The sequence below is a fragment of the Leopardus geoffroyi genome, chromosome C1 (assembly GCF_018350155.1).
Source record: "Leopardus geoffroyi isolate Oge1 chromosome C1, O.geoffroyi_Oge1_pat1.0, whole genome shotgun sequence".
Lineage (NCBI taxonomy): Eukaryota > Metazoa > Chordata > Mammalia > Carnivora > Felidae > Leopardus > Leopardus geoffroyi.
In genome coordinates, this window is record NC_059328.1 from 41848507 (window position 1) to 41861170 (window position 12664).

Below are 12664 nucleotides of genomic sequence, written 5' to 3' on the forward strand. Positions count from 1 at the left end.
TCCTAAAAATTCCCCCATCACATCCTAAGTACCAACATTAAACTACCTACTGTTCCCTGAATGTGACCTGATCCATAACACCTCCATGAATTTGTGTCAGGGTCTTCTACATGGAATGCCATCCATTCATTTATTCATTCACTCACTCACACAGCAAATATCTCCTATGTACCTATTATATAGAGGGGTGAATAACAAGCAGTCCCTGACCCCAAAGAGGCTCAGTGTCCGGTGCAGCACAGCAAGCTATAAGATCCAGCTAGTCTGAGTTCCATAGGGCAAAGGCCACACTAGTACTCAACAAGGTGCCTCCTGGATCATTCTTAGAAGGAGTCAGGGGATATTTGCTGAAAAACAGTCATATAAATATTTACAAAGGGTTTCTCCCACCCACCATCTCATTGAACTTTCACAATAAACCTATAAGGTAGAGACTAATTCATACCATCTTGGATGTGAAGAAGAAATAACTAGGCCATGGTTTCTTAGCTACTGAGAGTAGGGAAAGCCAGGACTAAAATCAGCCACAATAATGAATCTGACAAGACAGGACTGTATTCTCACTGTGGGATGTGTCAGCAGGGAGGTGCCTGAGAGTTAGGTTAGGCCCCATGCTGGAATGCAAAGTTGAGACTTAAGCTGAGCCTTCAAGGATAAGTAGGAGTTTGTTTTGTTTGTTTGTTTGTTTTTTAGTTTATTTATTTATTTTGAGAGAGAGAGTGCAAGTGGGGGAGAGGCAGAGAGAGAGAGGGAGAGAGAGAGAATCCCAAGCAGACTCCATACTGTCAGCACAGAGCCCAATGAGGGGCTCAAACTCATGAACTGTGAGATCATGACCTGACCTGAAGTTGGACGCCCAACTGACTGAGCCACCCAGGCACCCCAAGGATAAATAGGAGTTAAACCCATAGAGAAGCAACCCAGGAAGATGGGGCATCATGAGCAAAGGCCCAAAGGTTGGAATGATGTGTGAAGTCTTTGGGGGAACTGCAGGGGTTGTGAGTTGCTGGAAGCACAGACATGACAGGCACAGTAGAGGTGATGAGTGAGGTGGGAGGTAAGTCAGAGCTGGAGGCTGGCCAGGCCTGGGAGGAGGGGAGAGGCGTGCTAAGGATGACGGACTCATTGATCAGGGCAATGCGGAGCTGTTACAGGGCTTCATCCAGAGGGAAGACTTAGCCAAACTCACGCTTTGTAAAGATCTCAGCCTGCACAATGGGAGACAGATTGGAGGCTACAAGAGACAAAGGACAGGGAGACCAAAGAGAAGACTGGTGCAGTGACTTCAAAAGAGATTATGAGACCTGATCTGGGAGGTGCAGTTGAACATTAAAGGGATGAAAATATAAGAGCTGGTAACCGGATTAGATGGGGAGAAAGAATATTGAGGCAACTAGGAGAACTTTCTGACATGGGTGATGCATTCCCTATGAGAAAGGGAACAGAAAAGACAGCCAAGGGGGAAGTGAGTTCCGGAAGAAGGGAGCATAAGACCAGTGGTAAAAACAGCAACTGAGCTGGAAATGGTTACTCATAATTGTTTTCATTTATTTTATTCAAATTTAAGCAAGCCCACCAGTGCCTTAGGCCTTTGCCACAGAGCCCAGAAGAAGGAGCTAGTATTGACAATTCCCTTGTCTCTGACTCCCCTATCCTCTGGGCTAATCTTCCCCTAGTTATTAAGAGAAAATACCCAGTTTACAATTTAAAAAAAAAAAAATTTTAATGTCTATTTATTTATTTATTTTTGAGAGAGAGAAAGAGCATGAGCGGGGAGGAGCAGAGAGAGAGGGAGACACAGAATCCGAAACAGGCTCCAGGCTCTGAGCTGTCAGCACAGAGCCCAACACAGGGCTCAAACTCACAAACTGTGAAATCATGACCTGAGCTGAAGCCAGACACTCAACCGACTGAGCCACCCAGGCGCCCCTACCCAGTTCACAATTAAACACCAACAATGACTAGACCACATATTATTATCAGGGTTTTAGTTCAAAATCTAATTAAGATTTTACTGAGAAGCCAAAGGAACCTCAAATCAGCCCTTTCCTCCAACCCAACATGGAAGCCTCCCCTAAGCCTTGGCACGCTCAGAATGAAAAGGCTACCTCCTCCAGAGCAGACTTTGTCTTTGAACAACTCTTATTGTTAGGAAGTCCTCTTCTTTGTTGAAATATGCCTGCTTATAGCTTTCACCCTCTGGCCCCAGGTCTTTATCATTATGTCATTCATTCATTGATTCCACATAGGTTATTGATCACTTAGCAGTATTCTAGGCACAGGGTACACAAACAGTGAACTAAACAAACAGAACCCTACTCACTGGGAGGTTATGAATCCTAGGAGGGGAGACTAACAAATAAGTAAGCAAAATGTATAAGATAATTTCAGTTAGTGATGAGCACTTTTAAGGAAATATTCCAACAAGACAATGGAATAAAAAGTAACTAGGGGAGGGGATTATTTTAGAATGATTAAATAGGGAAAGCCTCTCTGAGGAAGTGACATCTGAGTTGAGACCAGTTGGAGACCAGCTTATTTTAGAGATGAGGAAATTAAGAGACAGACAAGACAGGCAATTCTCCTAGGGTGAGACCACGGCTAAATAACCAAATCAAAACTTCCCATCTTGCAGCATGTTTATACAGCAGCAACATGGGCACAGCAATGGTCTGTGGTCAGGGTCTTTGTGTCCACAAGCCCACTGTGGACACAAAGTCCCCCTTGGTCTCCTCCATTACTACTCACCACTGACCAGTTCTCCTTCTAGACCATTTCTGTTAAATAAGGAAATTGAATTAAAATAAACCCCAAGACTTTCTAAGGTAAACCAGTGTGGAATAATCAAAAGCACATAAGGTCTAGGTTCAAATCCAACTTTCACCATTTGTAGTTATGTGATTAATTTTCTCTTGATCACACAGGTTGCTCATCTATAAAAAGGGAGTGAGAGCTAAATTAAAAGTGATAATATATGTAAAATAGGTGGTGTGTAATAGGATGTTTAAAAATATCAGCTGTTTTAAGGGATCTGATGGCTCTTATAACTAAATCCATCATGCTTGCCAATAGTTTCCCCCTTCATATACATGTCCAGGAACCTAAAGGCAGTTACTACTTAGTCAGGTTTCCTTTCTAGTTTTGGAAAAACATCTATTTTGTCTTTCTCAGAAGGTTGGCTAAGTGAGGCTAAGTCAGCCCTGTGACCCTCTGGAAAGGTTTGGTTTCATACTCCCTCTTGTGCTCTAAATGGGAACTGCATTCTCTCAGGACTGACCAAAAGCCATGGTGCTGAAATCATAGGAATGAAAGAAAGGGAAGCGACATTAAAAAAAAAAAAAAATTTAATGTTTATTTTTGAGAGACAGAGAGAGCCAGAATATGAGTGGGGGAGGGGCATAAAGAGACAGAGATACAGAACTCAAAGCTGGCTCCAGGCCCCATGCTGTCAGCACAGAGCCCCACATGGGGCTCAGACCCACAAACCACGAGATCATGACCTCAGCTGAAGTCTGATGCTTAACTGACTGAGCCAACCAGATGCTCTGGAGCTAACTTTTTAAAAAGTAATCTCTCCACCCAACTTGGGCTCAAACTCATGACCTGGAGATCAAGAGTCACATGCTCTACTGACTGAGCCAGCCAGGCACCCCAAAAGGGAACTCACATTTGATAAGCATCTACCATATTCCTGGAACCTCTGAAGTACCGTCCATGCCTTATCTCACGTCTCTCACCAGCCATTCAACAGGAAGGGAAATTGAAGCTCATCAAGATTAAATGACTTTCCCAAGTGTCCATGGATAAAAGACAAAGCAGACCTAAACAAAGGAAAGAACTGTAAAAATCAGTGATGTTTATTGCACTATAAAATAAAATTCAACCTATTTAGCATACTTGATCAGATTCTTTACTCTTATCTTTATCTCCCATCACTAATGCTTTTTGCCCTTGCTCTCTGGACACACAGAATGACTTATAGCTTCCAGAAACTTCTTTAAAGTAACTTTTCACAGGCCTTTTCTACCTTGAGTGTCTTTCTCAATACCCCTCCTTTATCTAGAAAACTCCTTACTCATCCTGCAATCCATCCTATCCTTCTTACTTGGAGATAACTTAATCACCTTCCTTTGTACTACTTCTGGACCTTAGGCTTGCTGTTGTTACATGAGAGCTAAAGTAGAACATTCAGTCCTAAGAAATTAACACTGGCCATGCTTTTATTCAACAACTATTCATTTATGGTACAGAGGTATGGTTGCAGTCTGAGCACTAGAAATACAATAATGAGCAAAACAGATATAGTCTATTCTCCCAGAGCTTGCATTCTAATGAGGAAATCATACATTAAACAAATAATCACATCAATAATTAATTAACATTGTGATAATTGTTTTGAAGGAAAAGAAGTGGGGGATATGGGTGTCATGATCAGAAAAGGTTTCACAAAGTAATATTTAGGTGGGATTTTTGGAGAATGAAGTAGGCAAAAATCTGGAGAAGATTACTCCAGTGAGGGAATATCATGTGTAAAGGCCATGAGGAACTTTGAAGAATGGCTGGAATACTCATGATAGAATGAGAGAATAATATGCATCAAAGATGGAGACTTGTGGGCCAAATTATGCCATCCACTTAAACAGTATTATTGATTTTGGACTTTATCCTGAGAATAATGGAAGAGAGACAATAAAGAGTTTCAAGCAGGGGAATGATATAACCAGAATTTTTATATAAAGAGAATAGTCTCTGTGGAGAACAGTTGAAGAGAGGGGCAAGGATGGTTGCAAGGACACCATCTAAACAGCTATTCGATTATTTAGCTGTTTCATTAATATTTATCAAATGCCTATTATTTGCCAGATTCTGTCCTAGGCTTTGAGGATATAGCAGCAAATGAGATAGATAAAGCCCTTCCCTGATGGATCTTACACTGCAAAAATCTAGGCAGCAAATGTTTGTGGTGATGGGGATAGAGATGAAGAAAATGTATTAGTCGACTTGGCCTGCCATAACCAGGTACCACAGACTGGGTGACTTAAGTTACAGAAATTAATTTCCTCACAGTCCTGGAGGCTATAGGTCTGAGATCGGGGTTGGTTTCTTAAGGTCTCTCTTTTTAACTTATAGATAGCCATCTTCTCCCTGAATCTTCACATGGTCTTCTCTTTGTGTGTCTATGCCTTAATCTCTTTCTATGAGTACATCAGTCAAATTGGATTGGGGCCTACTCAATATGACATCATTTTAATTTAATAACCTCTTTAAAGCCCTTATCTCCAAATATAGTCACATTCTGAGGTACTGGGAGTTAGAACTTCAACATATTAATGGAGGGGGGACATAATTCAGTCCATAACAAGGAGCAAATCAATTTTTAAAATATTTAGGAGAAAGAATGAACAGTAATTGATGATTAAGGAGTAAGGGAGAAGATGTGAAGGATGGTGTCAGTTTTCTGACATGTAAAACAGTGGAGGGTTGTGCTATTTGCTTTAATAAGGAACTTTGTAGGAAAGTTCACTGTTAGGCCCATTGGGATCCATTTCCTATTTTTTCAGTAGTTGTGATCTTTTGGAAGTTGTAAAGCAACATATAAAAATACAGTAGTTTGGCCAGCAACATATTGGGGCATTTATTGGCACATAACATCACAAATGCATGGGAGGTCGTATCAAGCATTATCCATGCAAGTCTGAATTAGAAAGAGAACTTTCAAAAATAATTTGATCAGCCAAACTCCCCTGACTCACTTCTCAATATCTTCTCCCATAGAGTTGTAAAGGGATAGGCCAGAGTGGAGCAGGTAGAAGGTTGAAGAGAGAATAAGAGGTGAAGAAAGGTTGACTGCATTGGGTCAGGTTGAAGAGACACAAAAAGTCTACAGATGGTTTGTTTTTCTTTTCTTTTTCACTTTTTATTTTTTTAAGATTTTGTTATTATTTTTTATGTAATCTCTACCCTCAATGTGGGGGTCGAACTCATGACTCCGAGATCAAGAGCCACATGCTCTACCGACTGAGCCAGCTAGGTTCCCCTAGATGGTCTGTTTTTAAATGAGAAAAACAGTGCTTGTTTAAATGTGTATAGGAATGATCCAATGAAGATAGACAAATGATATAAAAGAGGGAAAAAGAAACATTTATGATGGAAGAAAAAAAATATGAGGACAAAGAGGGGATGGCTCCAGAGCTCAGTGGAAGGATTAGCCTCTGATAAGTAGGAGTCATCTCTTCCACTGAACAAGAGGGAAGAAGATGGGACAGATTTAGGGAAGGTCTATAAATTTACCAGTGGAAAGTTGAGCAAGTTTCAGCAGAAGATTTAGATAAGGTCAAAGTGTAATAAAAGATGTTGATCAGTTAGGAAGAAAGGACAAATAGGTGGTTGTGGTCAAAAGAATTTCTGAATTTAAGATTTTAAAAGTAGAACAGTTTTGAGTGATAACAAGATGAGACCATTGGAGTGAATGGCTGAGATAGAGTGGAGGTCATTGGTGATGATAAAGTCAAATAAATGAGAGATTAAGATGTTAGATGATGTTTTACATAGTTTTTCATGGCAAGTAATGGGAAGCTGAGCTTCAACGGTATTAAATATAAGGGAATGTTACCTCACATATCTCAAAGTCCAAAAACAATGTGGAATTCAAAGTTGACTTAATTCCCTGGCTCCCACCATGTTTCACTGTAGTTTTCTCAGTATACCCCCTCCTACCATAAGTCAAATTCACAGTCAGTCTGGTAACAAGTAAAAATCTTTCTTGTGAGACCTCTCAGAATTTCTAAAGTATTCCTTTGAATTATGAATCATTCTAAGAGATACATTGCTATCCAAACTTACTGAGCCGTGGACTCTTTTTCTGAGAAACTAGTGTTCCATGAAATAGACTTTTGAAGATGCTGCTATAACCTTTTTTTTTTTTAGATTGTTGCATATCTTTTACTTAACTAATTCTCAGTAGATATTTAAGCTGTTCCCAATTGGTTTTTTTTCTTATTTATTTATTTAAATTCAAATCCAAGTTAGTTAACATATAGTGTAGTAATGGTTTCAGGAGTAGAATTTAGTGATTCATCACTTACATATAATACTCAGTGCTCATCCCAACAAGTGCCCTCCTTAATGCCCATCACCCATTTAGCCCATCACCCCACCCAACTCCCCTCCAGCAACCCTGAAAGAGCCCAAATACCCACCCACTGATGAATGGATAAAGAAGATGTAGTATATATATACAATGGTCAGTGATCAAAAAGAATGAAATCTTGTCATTTGCAACAGTGTGGATGGAGCTGCTGTAACCTTTTAAACGATGGTATTGATAATTATATCAATCACAGTTAGTGGCTAACCACAGAAACTTACTCTGGCTTATATATGGAAGAAAATAATTTATTATATAATATTGAATAGACCATGAAATACCCAGGGAGGCTGGAGAACCAGGTTTGGGGGTACATGTTGCAGACATGCTGGGAAAGACGCTACCGCTGTCGCCACTAAGCACTAAGCTTGTACGGCCAACACTACTAGCTTCCAACACTGCACACCACCATGGGCACTACAACCACCCTTCCCCCAAGAACTGTCACATTTCTGCTGCAGAAAGTTGCAGGTGTATCTGATTGGCTGAGCTTAGGCCATGCGCCTGTAGTCTAGCTGCAGAGGAGGCCAGGAAAGCAATTATCTGGCACTTCCAACTTCTAAAATGGAAAGGGGTTTTGCCTCCCTTCCAAATTTATAAGGTGAAAGATTTCTTAAATCTAAGAATGAGATTTTAATGCAACGGGTAAAAAGAATTTTTAAATGTCCATATAATTCACTAATTTATTTGCCCTCCATGAACTATAACCTTCCTCCCTTCCCCCATATTTATGCTTCAGAAAAATCCCAGTTAACATAGTGCAACTCAAAGTTGCAATTACTCACTCACTAAAGATGGTGCAACCCAAAGTCTCTTCGTTCACTACATCCAGTTACAAATCTAGAACCTCTAAGTAATGACCTGGGAGTTATGTCTGTACATAGGATATCTGAATTAGAAAGTTCACCACTATAACCATCAAGGTTCTTTTGTGGTTAATAGGAGTCATTCTAACTATTATAATCAGAAAAGCATTTTTTTAATGATTTAATTTTTTTTTAATTTGAGAGAGAGAGAGAGAGAGATCACGAGAGGGGAGAGGCAGAGAGAGAGAAAGAGAGAAACTTAAAAAAAAATTTTTTTTTAACGTTTATTTATTTTTGATACAGAGAGAGACACAGCATGAACGGGGGAGGGGCAGAGAGAGAGGGAGACACAGAATCGGAAGCAGGCTCCTGGCTCTGAGCCATCAGCCCAGAGCCCGACGCGGGGCTCGAACACGCGGACACGCGGACCGCGAGATCGTGACCTGAGCTGAAGTCCGACGCTTAACCGACTGAGCCACCCAGGCGCCCCGAAAAAGAATCTTAACCAGGCTCCACACTCAGCATGGAGCCTAACATGGGGATCAATCCCATGATCCTGGGACCATGACCTCAGCCGAAATCAAGAGTCAGACATTCAACCAACTGAGCCACCCAGGCACCCCAGAAAAGCATTTAATACAGAGAATTAGGTACTAAAAAAATCAGTTTGAGGGTTAGAGGAAAAGATACGGGGCTGGGCCTCAAGGAATGACTCCCAGAACATCACAGACTGTCCTGAAAAAGGAAAGAAAGTTTCACATCAGAAATTTACTACCCTCCAGGTTCTGGTTCCAGGATCATACAAACTTGGCCACAATCTGGAAGTAAGGAAGCCATTGTCCTCTTGGAATACACTGACATAGTTACAACCTGGGATGAGGAAGCTGCTGCCAGAACTGTTAGCTCAAGAGCCATGTCACACTTGCAAGATCATGCCAGCAAAATGGTGACCTCATACTCTACCAACTCTTTCCCCTACAATTCCCAATTCAGGTCTCACAGGCAAACATCACTGTAAAGTGAGTTCACTGCTCAAAGGCAATATTAAGCGAGGTAGCATGATGATGTATAAAGCAGTCTGTAAATCCACAGAGGGCGATGTGACAGCAGAAGCTTGGTGGGTGAGAAATCCAGATTAAGATTCTCTTCCAATAAAGTCAAATCACTACTTGATCCATGATAGGAAGAAACCGGTTTAATCTAATGGATTTTGATTCAGTGGCTGACTAGAGCTTCAGTGTTGGTTGCTACTGCTGCTGGCCTAGTGGACACTCAACAGTGCCAGGTGACTCAACAGTGTCAGACTTGGAGAAACAGTGTAACTGTGAACAGTAGCCCTGATGCTGTACTGCTCCTCATGGCTCTGAGTGGCCCAGGAGGGCAACCAAATTGTCCTGCCCACAGAAGGGAGTAGAAATGGTGCTGAGGAGCTGATGGAGCCAGAGGGGTCTTGCTGACAGGATAAAGGAACAGAGTGAGTGGACTGACCACTGGAGGCTGATAGGAAAATAGACATCTCAGCAGATGCTTTCATAGGAGTGCCAGGACCAGGCAGGATGCCTTACATCTCGGAAGATGGCAGCTTGGGCAATGTCTATCTGATGTCGTGACACTGCGTAATTCTCTGAGATTTAGATGCCACACGCAAGGGAGAAGAAAATAAAAATTTTAAAAGCTGACAGAGTTAAAACTTCAAATACCTAAAAAACCTTGGATCCGACTACATAAAATATTTCTCTGTTTTCATGAGAAGGGAGGCTTGAGAAATAATTATTGGAAGGTACAATTGTTCCCTCTTTTTTTTTTTTTTTGTAACTGTATTTATTATCTTGAAAATTTAGATCAGCTACACAGCACAAGGCACTGATGCATTCCCTGAGTTGGTTGACTAGAAACTGTATCAGATAGGATAGCAGTTAAAAGCATGGATTCACCAGCCAAACTGCCCACATTCAAATCCCAGCTCTAATACCTACTAGGTTGGGTAAGTTACTTTCTCACTGTGTGCCTCAGTTTTCATGTCTATAAAACAGATGATAATGATGATAATAGAATCAAATCCATCAGGTTGTTTTTAGGATCAAATGAGCAAATGTAACTGAAGGTTTAGAACAGTTCCTGGCATATAGTGCTATATAAATATTTGCATTATCAGATGAGGAATGTTTGAAATCAGTAGTCTTGAAAGAAATTTAGGTTGAATAATCCTTGAAAGAATTTTGGAAAACTATGTACTTTTAAGATGACACCTTGGGGGCGCCTGGGTGGCGCAGTCGGTTAAGCGTCCGACTTCAGCCAGGTCACGATCTCGCGGTCCGTGAGTTCGAGCCCCGCGTCGGGCTCTGGGCTGATGGCTCAGAGCCTGGAGCCTGTTTCCAATTCTGTGTCTCCCTCTCTCTCTGCCCCTCCCCCGTTCATGCTCTGTCTCTCTCTGTCCCAAAAATAAATAAACATTGAAGAAAAAAAAAATAAAAAAAAAAAAAGATGACAGCTTTAGCCTGATATTTACAAGTTTCATTATTTAAATAACTGCTAAGGACATAATTTCTGGCATACTGTAAATATTAAAATTTAAAAATAAAACTTAGGGGTGCCTGGGTGGCTCAGTCAGTTAAGCATCTGATTTCGGATCAGGTTATGATCTCATAGTTCGTGAATTCAAGTCCCACATCTGGTGAGCTTCAGCCCTGCTTTGGGTGAACAGGAGCCCTGCTTCCAGTAAAAACAAGTCCCACTTTGGGTGAGCCCCCCTTCTCCCTCTCTCTGTCTCTCTGCCCCTCCTGGATTCTCTCTCTGCCCCTCATTCACTTGTACCCTCTGACAAATCAATAAATAAAATAAAACTCATGTCATTTTCTAGAATGTATCCACTAGAATCTAAGTACCATAGAAATTTTATACCCATGCACAAGCTCTTCTTAACAGTTGGAAATTTTGTATCATGGTTTCCCCTTAAATTTGTATTTCTCTCATTCTACTTAGAAAATTCTAACCTAATGTTATACTTTTATATGCTTTAAAGTCTTTTATTGATCATCATGCCATACTTCTCTATAGTAAAAATATGTACTTAATTGGTATTAAAATGCTAAAATTTCCTTTGATTGTAAGAAGCTATGTTAGATAGCTTTCATACCTTATTTTACAATCTTTTGACCTTTTTTTCCCCTTCAGCTGTCACTCTGGTGACCAGCTACGATAAGAAGCTGAGGACAACTCTCTATAACTGCATTCCCTTATCTCTTGCTGTCTGCCTCAAGGTTCTCTGTCACTTTTTCGTGTATGATCTCTCAAGAAATTAACTCTTCTGAGGCAATCCTTGACTGACAAGGATAACCAGCTCAATAGTAGACCCTATTTTGACTATCCCTCCTATGCTTCACTCTCCCCAGTTCCCCACTCTTGTTCCCTAGAATCTCTTCCTAAAATATATGAGCTGTACAGAAAGCTTTATCTCAGGCCCTGCTTTTAGGGGAACCTAAACTAAAACATAGGAGTTAAATTTTTTCTTCCAGATTCAGTTATCACTATAAGAATCATGAATATGTCAATCAGAACAACAAACATTACAAATGCTGATAATTATTAAATATAAAAGCAAAACTTTACTGAAAGTGCATCTCTTAGTGACACAACTTTTTAAAAATGTCATTCATGTATCTGTGGGAAGAATGTTAGTTATGGCTAGCAGGACTCAGCATTAACTCTATTTTTTTTATATCAAAAGTAATTCTTAGAATGTTAAAAACTTAATTCTAAATTTCTGAGCACATGCCAAAATTTTAACTGATTAATGAGGACCAGCAAGATGACAAAACTAATTCAAAAGAGGATACAAGAAATGTATATACATATCATCAGTAACAAAAAGGAATCCTGAGATAAGATTGCTAAATCAGATATAAAACTGGTTAATGACCAAAAGGTAATACAGCCAACACTTTTAAGGTTATTTTCTCCCTGGAAAAGAAATCATTTTCATCTTATTAGTTTTTTTTAAGTTAACAGATAATTCATAGAGTTGTAAAATGTCTGTACCCTGATTAATAGTAAATGGTGAATTAAATTAAGTAATATTCTCCTAGAAAGTCACATAACCCTTTATGCAAGCTTGTTACAACAATGCTCTACAAAAACATTAAAAGTTTCACACAACTTTTATTATTTAGTTATTATTTTTAGAGATATAATTGCTGAGAAATGTTCATATAAATAAATACATGGGAATGGAAGGAGTTTTGTTATTGCCATGGCATTAAATTCTTTCAACTCTCAACCAAGTTATATACTCCAAAATCACACTGGTGTAACATCAAAAATTTCAAATGATAGATGAGTTGATAATTCAATTAGGTCATCTTTAAATCACATTGTAAGCAAAGAAGTAGAAAATATCTACTTAGTGAAAGAATTTGTTGCCCATTCATTAATCATTCACTTTCTCAATTTCTAAGACATATACCACAAAGACTTATCAAATACTCATTAACCAAATCTCAGACCTTTTCACTTGCCTTTGAGATATACTGTATAACCCAATTCCTCACAAAGGGCTAAGAAAATCTTTGCCAATACAATATACTTTGAAGGAACGTAAAATAGGTGATGGGGATTAAGGAATGCACTTGCTGTGATGAGCACTGGGTGTTATATGGAATAGTTGAATCACTATATTGTACACCTGAAACTAATATGACACTGTGTTAACTAA